At 41.5% G+C, this 13,116-nt stretch overlaps 1 long non-coding RNA gene across 1 annotated transcript; it reads right to left on the reverse strand.

Moving 5' to 3' along the window:
• Nucleotides 1-11,005: 11,005 nt before the first annotated feature.
• LOC123125025 (uncharacterized) lies at nucleotides 11,006-12,590 on the reverse strand. Its single transcript, XR_006461265.1, has 4 exons — nucleotides 12,264-12,590; nucleotides 11,990-12,149; nucleotides 11,398-11,720; nucleotides 11,006-11,282 (listed from the first exon to the last, which is right to left on the reverse strand). It is a non-coding gene; the product is annotated as an uncharacterized lncRNA (long non-coding RNA).
• Between the last annotated feature and the right edge of the window lie 526 nt (nucleotides 12,591-13,116).

The raw sequence follows: 13,116 nt of genomic DNA on the forward strand, positions 1-13,116 counted from the left end.
CACACACACACCTCCCACTTTCATCTTCCACCTGTGCTTATGGGCGCACAATTGAACAAGTTTGTTGGTTTCGTTTTTCTATATGATTCTAGTGGTTTTTGAGTTCCGACAAACTTCATTTTTGTATCCGTGTCTACGTTGCACGGTGTTCGCTTTGTATCAGTTTCTAGCAATAACTGCTCATTGGTGGGTGATGAATCTGGTTGCTAGTCTGTTCAAGTGGGGATGGTGTGGCAGCGGCATCCCTATGGTGGACTTGTGTCCTCGGGTGCGGAGCTCGGGAGGTGGTGGTACAGGAGTGGATGCAGATTATGATCTGTGTCGACGACAACTGAAAGACGGTGGTTCATGTGCTGGGTTCGTGGTTGGCGGCTGACATGTATAGTTTCCTCCTTTGACATCGTCGTCAAGCGGGGATGCTAGATCTAAAGTTCGATGGCGTATCCGGAGTGCTTCCCTGACCAGAGTCTTTCAACAGCAGCTGCTTCACCTTTGTTAAGCTACTTTGAAGGTCCGAAAAGCCGCATATCAGTGATGGAGCTGCGTCGAGTTTGTGTGAAGAGGTGACCCGTCACATTTTTTTGGTGGCTGTTGCGGTGGTGCCGGAGTCAGGTGACGGGAGTTGACGTAAAGCTCAAGGGATTCTTTGCTCATGATAGTATTTTGTCTTATTGGCTGGTGGTCCTTTGTGCAAAGACTAGAGTTTTATTGTCCTTTCAGTTTTTCCAGGTCGATGTTTTATCATGGCTTGTAACTTGATATTTATTATATGAATGAGACCCATATTACCAGACAAAAAATATATTTGTTTCCGCTTTTAGAAGATACGCAAGCAAATGAGGCAGCACCTAGCTCCGCAAGTTTTCTACTCCGTTTCACCCCTTTCCATAATTATCCGCTCAACACCGACATCTTGTGTACCTAAAAGTTTCGAACCAAAGAAACTTGGTGCTCATCTCTCGGTGAAGCAGTATGACCGGTCAGGCAACGACAGTTTTGCACATACGATTTACCTAGTCTACACTAAAAATATTTCACAAAATAGGAGAAATGATGAGGAAAAATGTAGAAAAGTAACATTTTGATAGAACATATAGATTGGAATCTATTTGGATTAACATTATGAAAATTGAGAAGAATGAAAAATACAGATAACTAATGAATAAATGTTTTTCGTGGGGAAGTAATGAAAAAGGTTATTCGAGAAAGTCACAAAAGATTTAAAAGAATTGAGGGAAAATCATAGCATTATGCTCATTATTATTCTTAAATTTTGTGATTTTGTTCCAATTTTAAGCTCTTGGAATACTTTTGATTTTTGCCTTTACTCTAAATCTCACTTCTAAGATTTTTTTTCTTGAATTTGTTTCAACCAACTTTCTCATGTTGTGTTCTTCTGAGCTTGGTGGCGGATCTAGAGGTTGATTAGTTGCGGTGCCAATCTTAGCAAATCACAATGTAACATTATGAACTAGCATTTTATGGCATTTCAATTACTACCAAGTGAACAAAATCTACATTCTTAGAGGGGGGAGGAAGTGTCAGGCACCACCACCAGATCAGCCCATGCCCACATGTCCGTAGGTACAATCATGCGGTGAACCATACAACTTTGGGTGGGGTCAGAAATCAAATTTGGTCGATTTCAAAAGCTTGGTGTTCAAAATGTGGCTACTAAGTTCTAGTTGGATGCTTAAAAGAGTTATCTTGTGTGGTGACTGGTCTATAAAGGAGTCCACTTTAACTATATGCAAGTTGCCTGATTTTTAAATTTGGGTAAGTCAATTTTTTAAACGTTATAGATGAGTGTAAATGTATACACAGGTACTATATAATATATGTGTACTATACAGTATGTGTGTAAATTATAATAGAGTGTGAAAACTTGCACAAATTTTTTTTAGAAATGAAGGAGGACCCCCGGCCTCTGCATCTGGACGATGCATGCAGCCACTTTATTAAGTATTCATACAAGACTTTACAAAGTTATACAAAAATAAGACTAAAGCCATCGTCTAGGCAACATCTGTCACTACTCCTATCTAGTTGATGAAGGGATGCTGATAGTCTGGGCCTAATACCAAAATAGACCTCGCAGCCAAACCTAACATCTAAGACGTGAGGTCCCAACCAGGACGCCTGCCGGGTATAGGGCACCCACCAGTCCGGTGCACTCCTCAACCTGGACGCCTGCCGGGTATGAGGCCGCCGCAGCCACCTGGCACCAACCCATCTTTAGTGCTGTACTGCTACATGTACCTTGCCCGGTCTAGCTGCCGTCGACGCCACCACGACGCCAGACAACACCACCATCCTGCGCTCGTCCATCATCACACGCCCACCGGCGAGACCCCGCTGCTCCATGCCGCTGAGACCCGCCGTTGTCGATGTATCAGATACCACGCCGCTGCTCCTCTTGTCCCCTCCAGCCAACACTTGCTCCAAAACGATGCCCCCAGGAGGGAGAACAACATCGAAACGTCGCCATCGTCCGATCCGGTCGATCCAGATCTGGGGTTTCCCCCGGAACCTTCAGATCAGGTTGACGTGACCTGTAACGACGATGCCTCGAGAAGGGAACAACGTCCGAGACGCCGCCATCGTTCGCCATGACCGCAGTCAGGCGTGATTTTCATTGGAAGCCACGTCGCCCCGATCTCGCGGTTGGCTGGAACCAAGCGGAGTCTCGCCACGAAGACGAACACCGACATCGGTAAACCGGCGAAGATCCGACATCTCCTCACCGGTCCCTCCACGCGCCACCGGTCGGCTGAAGGCCACCCCGCAGCGGATCCGATCGGGGTTGGATCCGCAGTCGCCGCCGCCGTCCATCCAGGGCCTCCGCTCCGCCGGCTTATGGCGCTTCGGCCACCGCCACACGGCAAGGGATTGCCGCCCCAGTCGCCGCCTCCGGATCCCACGAGAAGGGCCACCCCTGCCGCCTCCGATGAGATCTCGCCGTGTCCACCCGCCCTGGTGCCTTCGGCACCAGGCCCGCCGCCATCGCGGCCCTCGCCGGCGGCAGCGGCGACAGACGGAGGCGCGGGAGGAGGCCTGCGGTGCTAGGGTTCGGGGGCCCCTGGCGTCGCCTAGGGGGAGGCGACGCGAAGGGGGGGGGGCGCCGATGGTGCTGGTATCAAAAGAGATAATATGCTTATTCTTTGCTACAAAAAGTGCACTCATAGTGCAAAAGTGCAAAGTTGTGTGCATGTTTTTTAATACATTTTTATATTGTTTCTTCTTAAAGGGTAATAGCAGCTTTACTAATTCATTCTTCCTTAGAAAGCTTTATTTAGAGTTTATTTGAGTTTCTTATTTCATTTCGTTCTTCTTTAAGGCTAATAGCAATGCCACTATTTCATTACTTCTTAGGAAACCATTTTCTTGAAAATTACACTATTACGTGCATATAACAAAAAAACCCACAATTTATGTGCAAATTTTGTCATTATTTGTTTTAAATTTTTGTTTTATTTCTCATAAAGGGCAAAAACAACGCCTCTAATTTATTCTTTCTTAGAAAACATCACTATTTTGATTCTATTTTATTTCTTCTTCTTTAAGGGCAATACCAATGCCACTAATTAATTCCTTCCGAGGAACTAACTTTTGCGAAAATTCCACTATTATATACTTATTACTGTATATTATAAAAAATATATTTTCTATGTAGATTGTGTGAAATTTGTTATTTTTTCATTCAACTTATTTTTAAAGGGCAATACCAATGCCACCAATTCATTCTTTTGTAAGAACTTCATTATTTTTGTTTTCTTTAAGTTTTATTTCAATTTGTTTCATAACAAAATGCCATTAATCCATTCCTTATTCGTAAGCTTTGTGTGTGAAAATTGAACTATTATATGCTTCTTGCATACTATAGAAAAACATAATTAATGTGCAAATTTTGTCTTTATTTGTTATATTTTTTTCTCTTCTTAATGGGTAATATCAGTGCCAACAATTCATTCTTTCTTAGAAACTTCTTATTTTGACTTTTTTTCAGTTTTTGTTTTGTTTTATTTCTTTTCTCAGGAAACACCAATGCCACTAATTTATTCTTTCTTAGGAAGCTTTTTGTTTGCAAGAATTCAACTATTATTTGGTTGGTCTTGCATATTATAAAAACACTTTTTTTCCTTATTTGTTTTGATTTTCACATTCTATTTCTTCATAGAGGGTAATACCAATGCCACTAATTCATTCTTCCTTATAAAACATCTTTTTTTTTCCTGTCTTTTTGGAGGTGGCCTTTTATTTTGTGGCTGCAAAGGCTGAGTTTGTATTTTATTTTACTTATGTCTTTGGTCTTTGATGCTTACTTGATTTTTTTCGTTGGATTTTGTCCAATGTATTTGTGTGCTCAACGTACATCTTGCCGATAATATCTATTGCACACGTGCGTTTTGTGCTAGACACTGTTTATTTTGGTGCTCGATGGCATACAATTGCATGATGTGCCAAAAGGTTTATAGACTATACAATTATATTTTTTCCACTTATCACCAAGTTAACTAGTCTATACCTGTAAAGCATAAAAGTCAGATAGTTCCCCGTGAACAGACTATGAATAATTAGGGACCAACATATGGTTAGGATCAGACTTCTTCTTTTATTGCCAGTAGCGGCTTACAATGAAGAATGTTCGCGCGAGGTCTTTAACAGAACGATCGATCCCCAGTTCAGATCCAAAGTTGCGTGCCTTTAATCCATACGCACAAACGTAATCTCCTCAGCACAAGAAAAATATTTATCCAATTACTAAATCCAGGCATCTCACTCCTAGCCACCCCCAAAGAGTCCACTTTAGCTATGACTAAGTTGCCTGATTTTTAAATTTGGACCAGTCGATATTCTTGACCATTGGTTGATGCTTTAAGATTCGCGCTCCTTGTTTTTTCTTGTGTGTGATGTCATGTTTGTAAGGAACATTTTCGACAGACCGCTATTTTGGGCTAGTCGATTCCTTATTGGGGATGAAGCCCGTTACACATTTCCTTATGTTGCCTGCTTGTAGGCCAACAAAGTTTCTTTTTTTTAGTCGATTTTTATGGGTATTGGGGAGATAAGTGCGTGTGTGAGTCAAATGTATACAAAGAAGTACTATATGACATGTGAATAACGTATACTAGAGTGTGAAAATTGCACTATTATATCCTTATTTCTTACATATTACAAAGTGCAATTTCAGTGTAAAGTTGCGTGATTTTTTTAAACTTTTTTTCCATTCTTACTTCTTAAATGGTAATACCAATGTCTCTAATTCATTCTTTCTCGAAAAACTTTATTTTCATATTTTTATTTATTTCCTTTCTTCTTTAAGGGTAATACCAATGCCACTAATTTATTTCTACGTAGGAAACTACTTTATTTTTGCGAGTTTTCACTATTATATGCTTATCCTTTCGTATTATTAAAAATTATTTTTTTGTAAATTATGTGCAAACTTTGTCATTATTTTTTTTAGTTTCTTTGTTCTTAAGGGTAATAACAATATACTAATTCAAGGAATCCTTATTTTTCTGTGAAATTTCACTATTATATGCTTACTATTGCATATTATAAAAAAGTAATTTATATGTAAACTGCGTAAAAATTTACTTAATTTTAATTTTCTTTCTTCTAAAAGGGTAATATCAATGCCACTAATTCATTCTTTTTTGGAAAACTTCATTATTTTTCATTTCAGTTTCTTTCGTCTTTAAGGGCAACACCAATGCCATCAAATTCGTTCTTTTTTAGATTTTTAATGAATTTCCACTATTATATGTTTATTTTTGCATATTATAAAAAGCAAAATTTACGTGTAATTTATGTGCAAATTTAGTTAGTTTTATTTTTTTTACTTTTGTTTCTTCTTAAAGGGTTATACCAATGCACTAGTACATTATTTTCATTCTGATTAGGTTTTACTAGCAAATATGCTTATGCGTTGCAACGGGAGAAAAACAATCAGATTATGCAGATTATGTCAGGATGAGATAAGGACTTTTAAAATGTCATTTCATAAACTACCCTGAATCATGTAGAGATAAGGGACTTTTAGAAAGTCATTTCAAAAAGTAAAGGTGTGATGGTCTCATCACGACTTGATTTCCTAAGGCGCCACAACGAAATTTTTTTTGGCTGAGCAAACTGCATTGATGGACGTTGCCTGTGCTAGACCGATGAATGATGTTTCTCGCCATGACCAAGCGTCGTGGTGTTTTCCATGATCACTAAAACTGTGGTAGCAAAATAAACATAGCTATGTACGGAGGCCTTCTAAAAAAAGAAGCTATGTACGGAGGCAAATTAGACATTTGGCCATTTTCATATAGCTTACAAAAACTAACCCCATAGAAAGTTGTGTCAATTTTTTGGAGGCTCAGTGCTGTACACGGGAATCTATTTTCTACCTGATGCACGATAGACTAAATAAAATCATAAAACGACCTCTACAGATCCCCTAAAAAACCTATATGTAAGCGACGGTTTGTTTTGTTCGTTATGTACAGATCTGTTTGAATTTTTGTGAACATTTTTTAAAATTTGTTTTTTTAAGTTCCCTAATATGATTTGACTACACGATCATTTTTAAAAAACTTATGAACCTTTTTATTTCCCTAGCATTTTTCTCAAAATCATTATGTTTTATAATATACGAACATTTGTTTAAAATCATGAACATTTTATGGTTTCCCGAGCATTTTTTGAACTCATGAACATTTTATGATTTGTCAATTTTATTTAAAACTCATAACTTTTTGAAATTTGAATTTTTTGGAAATCCTGAATTAATTTAAAGAAGCAAAAATAAAAATAAAATGAGCAAAAAAACAAAAAGCAGAAAAACAAAATGAAAAAAGGGGCGTGACGCCGCGCACATGGGCCGGCCCATGAATTTATCCGACGAGGAGGGGAAAAAGGAAAGAAAAGGAGCAGACTACTGGGATCAAACCCTCGTCTCGTGGGTGCAAGGTTGAGTCCTTAACCATTACGGCAGTCGTGTGCCTGTGAAGTATTAGGACATCACAGTATAAGAACCAAACACCACGGTGACTTTGAAAAAAACAGAATCGATTTCTTCACTTACAAGTGGCATAGTGGATAATTTATAGCAACTTTGGGGGCAATTTTTAGACGGACAACCAGAAGCATTAATGACTTTATTATTAGGTATAAGTATAGAGGTATAGATATCGATATAGAGGTAGAGATTAGGTAGGTATAGATTGTGATGATATGAGAAAAAGGAAAAGGAATCCGACCATTCGCTGGTTGGTTGTATCATATATAAAAAAAAGGAAGAGAAAAACGTTATGAGGACACGCTGGTTCGTTCGTTCGTTGACCACGTGTTCGTTTGCAATCGATGGATCGATTGTACTCCCTTCATTTTAAAATATAGTGCGCCCGCGCTTTCTGAGGTTCAACTTTGATCATAAATTTAACCAACAAGACTGACTGCGGCGGGAGAAAAAATTATATAATTGAAAACTTTTTTTGAATACGAATTCACTGGTATAAATTTTGCTCCTGCCGCAGTCGGTCTCGTTTTGAATACTAACTTGGCGTGGCATGACTGAACCAACAAACGCATGCGCAGTCAGTCTTCTTTTGAATACTACTGAATTCGTATTCAAAAGAAGTATATACAGTGTATATCTCACCTTGGAGCCGTCAGAAACTATGAATTAATCTTGTCCCTTTCGCATGAATTGAAAATCCACACCAGTTCCCTATGCCACGAATGTCCAGTTCCACTGCAGCGCGAGCATATACATAACTCATCATCATCGAGAGAAAGCTAGCACACAGGGCAAGCAAAGCTAGCTAGCTAGCTTATAAACGCACGCAAGCGGGAGGTCGCTCCTCAATTACCAATTTACCATGGCGAACGCGGCCAAGGCGGCAGCAATCTTACTTGTTTTTCTGCAGGTGGTGTGCGCCGTCGCCCGGCACCATGCTGATCCGCGGGCATCTTTCGCCTACGTCGAGACTTCAGGGGTGATGATGTTGAGTGGGTTCGACCAAGGAGAGGAGCGCGCGCCGGCGTCATGCGGCGGCACATACCACACCGACCTGGAATCCGTGATCACGGTGTCTAGCAAGATATACACGAGCGGGGGCCTGTGCGGCATCTTGTTCCGCATCACGGACATGGAGACCGGGCGCAGCGCGATGGCAGAGGCCGTGGACGAGTGCCACGACTGCCGCGACGACGAGGTGGGAGCGTCGGCCGGCGTGTGGAAAGATCTCGGCCTCGACACAGGGGCCGGCTCGGTGGACGTCATGTTGTCCTATTGAGAGCCTGAGAGGTCGGCTGGTGTACGTCGCGTTTGCTGGCTACGGCCTTGTATCCCTTTACGCTACCTTCTTTGAACCTTGTTTGAACCTCGTTTGTACTCTAAGGGCCTCAGTTTAAGGCCAGGCAGATGCCTTCTCTCTCTAAATATGTAGAAGGACATCTGAATAAAGCAACCTATACTTGTCTATAGGTGTGAATAAGTGCAAGTCTCTATTATTTGTTTTCAACTGCTAAAGACATAGTACAATACACATTTCCTCTTCTCTCTCACGGAAAGAAAGGCGACCCCGTCCGTACCGTCCCCTTGGTGAGGCCATTGTCTCCTCCTTCGTTTGCCGATCCGATGAAGAAGGGGGCGGGAATCCTGGATCTGTCTTATGGCGATGTAGTTAGGTCTCTTTGGGAATAAGGTTTTGCTGCCCAAAGGTGGCGTTGTGGTGGTGATGGCAGCGCCTTTAGGGCCAGTTCTTTTCCTGGCTTTTTTTGGCTTTCAGAATAAGCTGCCCCCTACCCAGCTTATTCTATAAGCCAAACCAATTTTTTTCTTTTAGAAGCCTACTAGTCAAGTCTTAACTATTAGACTTCTAAAAAAATAATTTTGGTCGGGCTTCTAGAATAAGCTGGTTAGGGGTAGCTTATTTGAGCTTATTCTAAAAGCTAGCAAAAGAACTGGTCCTATAGATTTAGATGTAGACAAACACAACCCAATCGCTATTCTGGATCCCATTCTTTTAGTGAAGAACGACACAACACGCCTGGTCACATCCCCAAACTCTAGGGGCCCCATCCCAGCTATGCTCCCTGTACGCATGAGGCCCGAGGCCTGCTGCTACGATGTGTGAGGAGAGGAGGTAACTTCTATTTTTTCCATCCAAGATCGTGGTTGTTAGAGCATCTTCAACGGCCGCACAAAAATCTCGCGCCCAATAAAAGTTATAGCGCGCCACTGTAGTATTTTTAGTGCACCGGGACCAACATTGCTTTAGCAGACGCCCAAAGACGCGCGCCCGAAAAGCAGACATTGCAAATTGTGAAGCGCGCCCAATCCGGAGCCCCAAATATGTTGCGCGAGATAGCGTTTTTCAGCGTGCGCCCAAAACTTTTTAGCGCTACAGCATCTGCTGGAGCTGTTGGACGCAAAAAAAAAAACGAATTTTTAGTGCGCGGAGCTCTTTTTGAACGCCTGTTGGAGATGCTCTTACTCCCTACTATGCAAGTCACGCCCTACGAGGCGGCCACCAAGGATCAAATGCGCAGGCCGCAAGCGGATCCAGCGGGTTGCGACGTTCAGACGGCCTGCCGGGAACAAGATCGCTGGCTTGTTGCTCCCGATCTAGTGCTCCGGCTCTGCAGCTTCTTCTCACTTCTGATCTGATTGCTCCAGGACTCGTTTTGTTCTTCTCCCACAAAGCTCCTTCCACCATATGTGTATCAAGCAGTCGATCGCACCAGTTCACCAATCAGCCCTATTTGCTTCACTGGCCGGATCTCCTAGGTATACTATTAATCACTAATTCACTAACCATTGTCACTACATGTATGTTGGCAATTAGATTACTTTAGCTCAACATATCATCTCGAAAACATCGATTTGGTAATGGGCAAGAAAAAGGAAAATAGGCTTATGGATGAGTTACTCCCTCCTTCCATATATATAGGGCCTAATGTATTTTTTTAGATTGCCTTTGACTATTGACAAGATTAATAATATATAAGATGTATAATGTGAAAATTATATCATCGTAAGCTCCTCACACGTACGAATTTGACGGTATGCTTTGTGTAACTTGCATGTCATATATTAGTGCTCTAACATGTGGTCAAACTTAGTCTTGAAAAACGCATTAGACCCTATATAGATGGAAAGAGGGAGTAATATAATTACAGAGAGGAACTATGGATAATTTTTTTCAAGAGTAATAGGGGCAACGAGTTGGCGGTAATTCCCGTGGACGAACCAACTACTGATGTTAAGAATCAAGTAAGTGTTTATGATTCTATTTGTTGTTTGAATATTACGTTCTAAATTGATGTGTATTATAATAGTACACTAGACCATTGATGGCGCGCGTTGCCGCGTCCGTCCATTTTCGCGGTAAGATAGTATGAATTTCCATAAATATTGTCTGAACATGGAATTTAAATCTTCAAGTTATGTATATGTACAACATATTGCAAGGGATACACATATTTATTCATGAACATAAAGATTCAATTAACGCTAAGCTCTATAAACATTGTAGTATTACACCTTAAATAGCAATAAAGCAGTCTTGAAGGAGGTTTTTTTTCTAACAAGGTGGAGGACGAGAAGCTGTTACTAAATTCCAATATAATGTTCACAACCCTTTAAATGACCTAAAAAAACTAAAATTGCAAAAGAACTCAGCTTGTTTGTGAGTTCAAGCATGAATCGTTAATACATTACACATGTTTAATGCTGAAAAAATATCCATCCAATCAAACATAAATGTATTTGAAGTCACACCACATCTTCCATGAAAATTTAAAAAAAAATCAACAGAACAACCTCTTTATTTAATGGGATCCAAGTACTTTGCTTTGGAATAGAGTTTGGATGATACCATCTGAATCATTATGGGGTTCATCTATAGTAGGGGAGCAAATGAGCTTCTAAAATCAAAATTCTGAAACAGATATTGGTAGAATCAAGTGGCTAAGTACTACCAACCATTGCAATTTGCTTAGAAATCCATGAGAAAATATCACAACTTGGTTTAGGGAAAATTAGTACATAATGGTGTAGTCCATCTAAAATAACCGATCCAAGAACTAATTACAAATTACAACACCACAAGGATGGACTGAACACCAGAGTTCATTGTAATAGTTGGATAGTGCAGGTAGCACTCACAGTTTACTAATTTTTAACGGCTGTTTACTCAAGTGATCAAGAGCTCAGACGCTGCTCTGTGACATCAGATCACCATAGATTCCATAGCCTCTGTAAGCTTCACGGTCCTCTCATTCACCTGAAATAACATGGGAAGTTATTTATGTTTTAATATTACTAACCAAGAGATGGTTAACAATTAAGTTCTGAATTTGGAGACCCACTGCCTCCTCCCACAAATTAAAAGGACTTACTGCCTCCTCCCACAAATTAAAAGGACATACGGGCATGTCCATCTTTTCTCAAGCCAACCTGTTCCATCAAGTGTTTGTCTGCCTGCAATTTTCATTCCTTGTAGTAGCAAGGATCCGCAGGGGAGGCCCACACCCATGTATGTAATGTAGTACTCGGTCACTCTGAAGAGCTGAAGTCAGTCCAATCCAAAGCCCGTATAAGGGTAGCTGTGCCAACATCAGTGAAGTGCTACCATTTGAACAGATCGGCGCGCCACCATTTTGATCTGTTATGATCAGAAGTATTTAATCTCTTTGTACATAACGTTTAATTTTCTTGATACCTGGAGAAGAATACCAATAAACTCAAGGATCGTACATCATGTACAAAGTTGCCAATATCAATAGTTAGTACTGCTATATCATCTGCTTTATTCTTTCCTTTTTGCATGATGGGCTTATACTTCGGATGAAGAATGTCAATTATGAAGATCACTTACTGCGGACAACAAATCAGAATTAAGAAAAACTCAAAGCGAGGCTCGCGCCAATGCACAAAGATGTTAAGATGACGGAACAAGGACGGATATGTGAGTATCTGCAATGAAAATACCTTCAAAGAGAATACTCTAATCCTCATTGTGTTGCAACGACCTCAGAAAAGCTGTGAAAGAGACTTGGCATCGTCTATGTGCATCAAGCATCATCACCTTTTTGATTCCTCTGTTGCAGCGGCCTCGACTCCAGATATTTTTTTCCTCTACAAGGAGAGTCTGCAACAGAGGCTTGTGGTCATGAGCCCTCCCAAATCCGCCTAGCCCCCATGGCGTTCCATAGATCAAATCTGAGAGGAAGCAAAAGAAAAATTGGACATGCGCCTCGTGTACCTTCTTTCCGCGCGTTCGTCTCCCGAAGTGGGAACGGCGGCAAGGATGGGATCCGGGCGGCACAAGGCAGTGCTGGAAAGGGGGGGTGTGTTAGAAGCAGCAGTGATGACAAACTGTCTGTTCTTTCTCACTCCCTATCTTGCCGAGTAATGACCAGTCCACTGGTGAGGGAAGCCACCATGAAATCCTAATCCGTCGTCACCCGTCGCTGAGAAGAGAAGATTGCTGTTGTGTGGAGCGTGGAGAAGAAGAGATGATGTGCTCTAGGGTACGAATTAGTAGGGTCATCAAGGTAAGGAGGAGGTGGAAGGGCATCAAGCGACCCACCCGCGGCCTCCCACACTATTATTGGCCGGAAAGCGAACAGCCGGGCGGCGCTCTTCCGCTGCCATCATGCCATTAAGCGAATCATTAAGGACAACAAACAGCGTGGCCCTTGACGGATCGCCTGCCACTCTCACGAGTGACGTCCGGGCAATAGAACGAGAAAATAGGCCATCAAATCGAAGAAGCGGCCCAATCAACTAGAATACTCATATTTTGCTACCGGAGCAGCTGCCCACCACACACATCGATTCAGTTTGCAGCCCACTTTTGCAGCCAACGACCAGTCCAAGGCCCAGCCAGGAAGTACGCACGAATTCAATGGCCAGAAAGTCGAAAGATCTGGATCGGATGGCTGAAAAACCTGGCTGCGTGAGAGGTAGTCTCAGAATGTGCACAGTTATAATGTATCTAAATACTTAACAATCTTAACCTTTGATATTGATATATGCAAACATATATATGAGGGGCGATGAGGTGCCCATATTAGTTTTCGCCCTTGGCCCCTGAAATCTCAGGACCGGCCCTG

This window comes from Triticum aestivum, chromosome 5D (assembly GCF_018294505.1).
Source record: "Triticum aestivum cultivar Chinese Spring chromosome 5D, IWGSC CS RefSeq v2.1, whole genome shotgun sequence".
Classification (NCBI taxonomy): Eukaryota; Viridiplantae; Streptophyta; class Magnoliopsida; order Poales; family Poaceae; genus Triticum; species Triticum aestivum.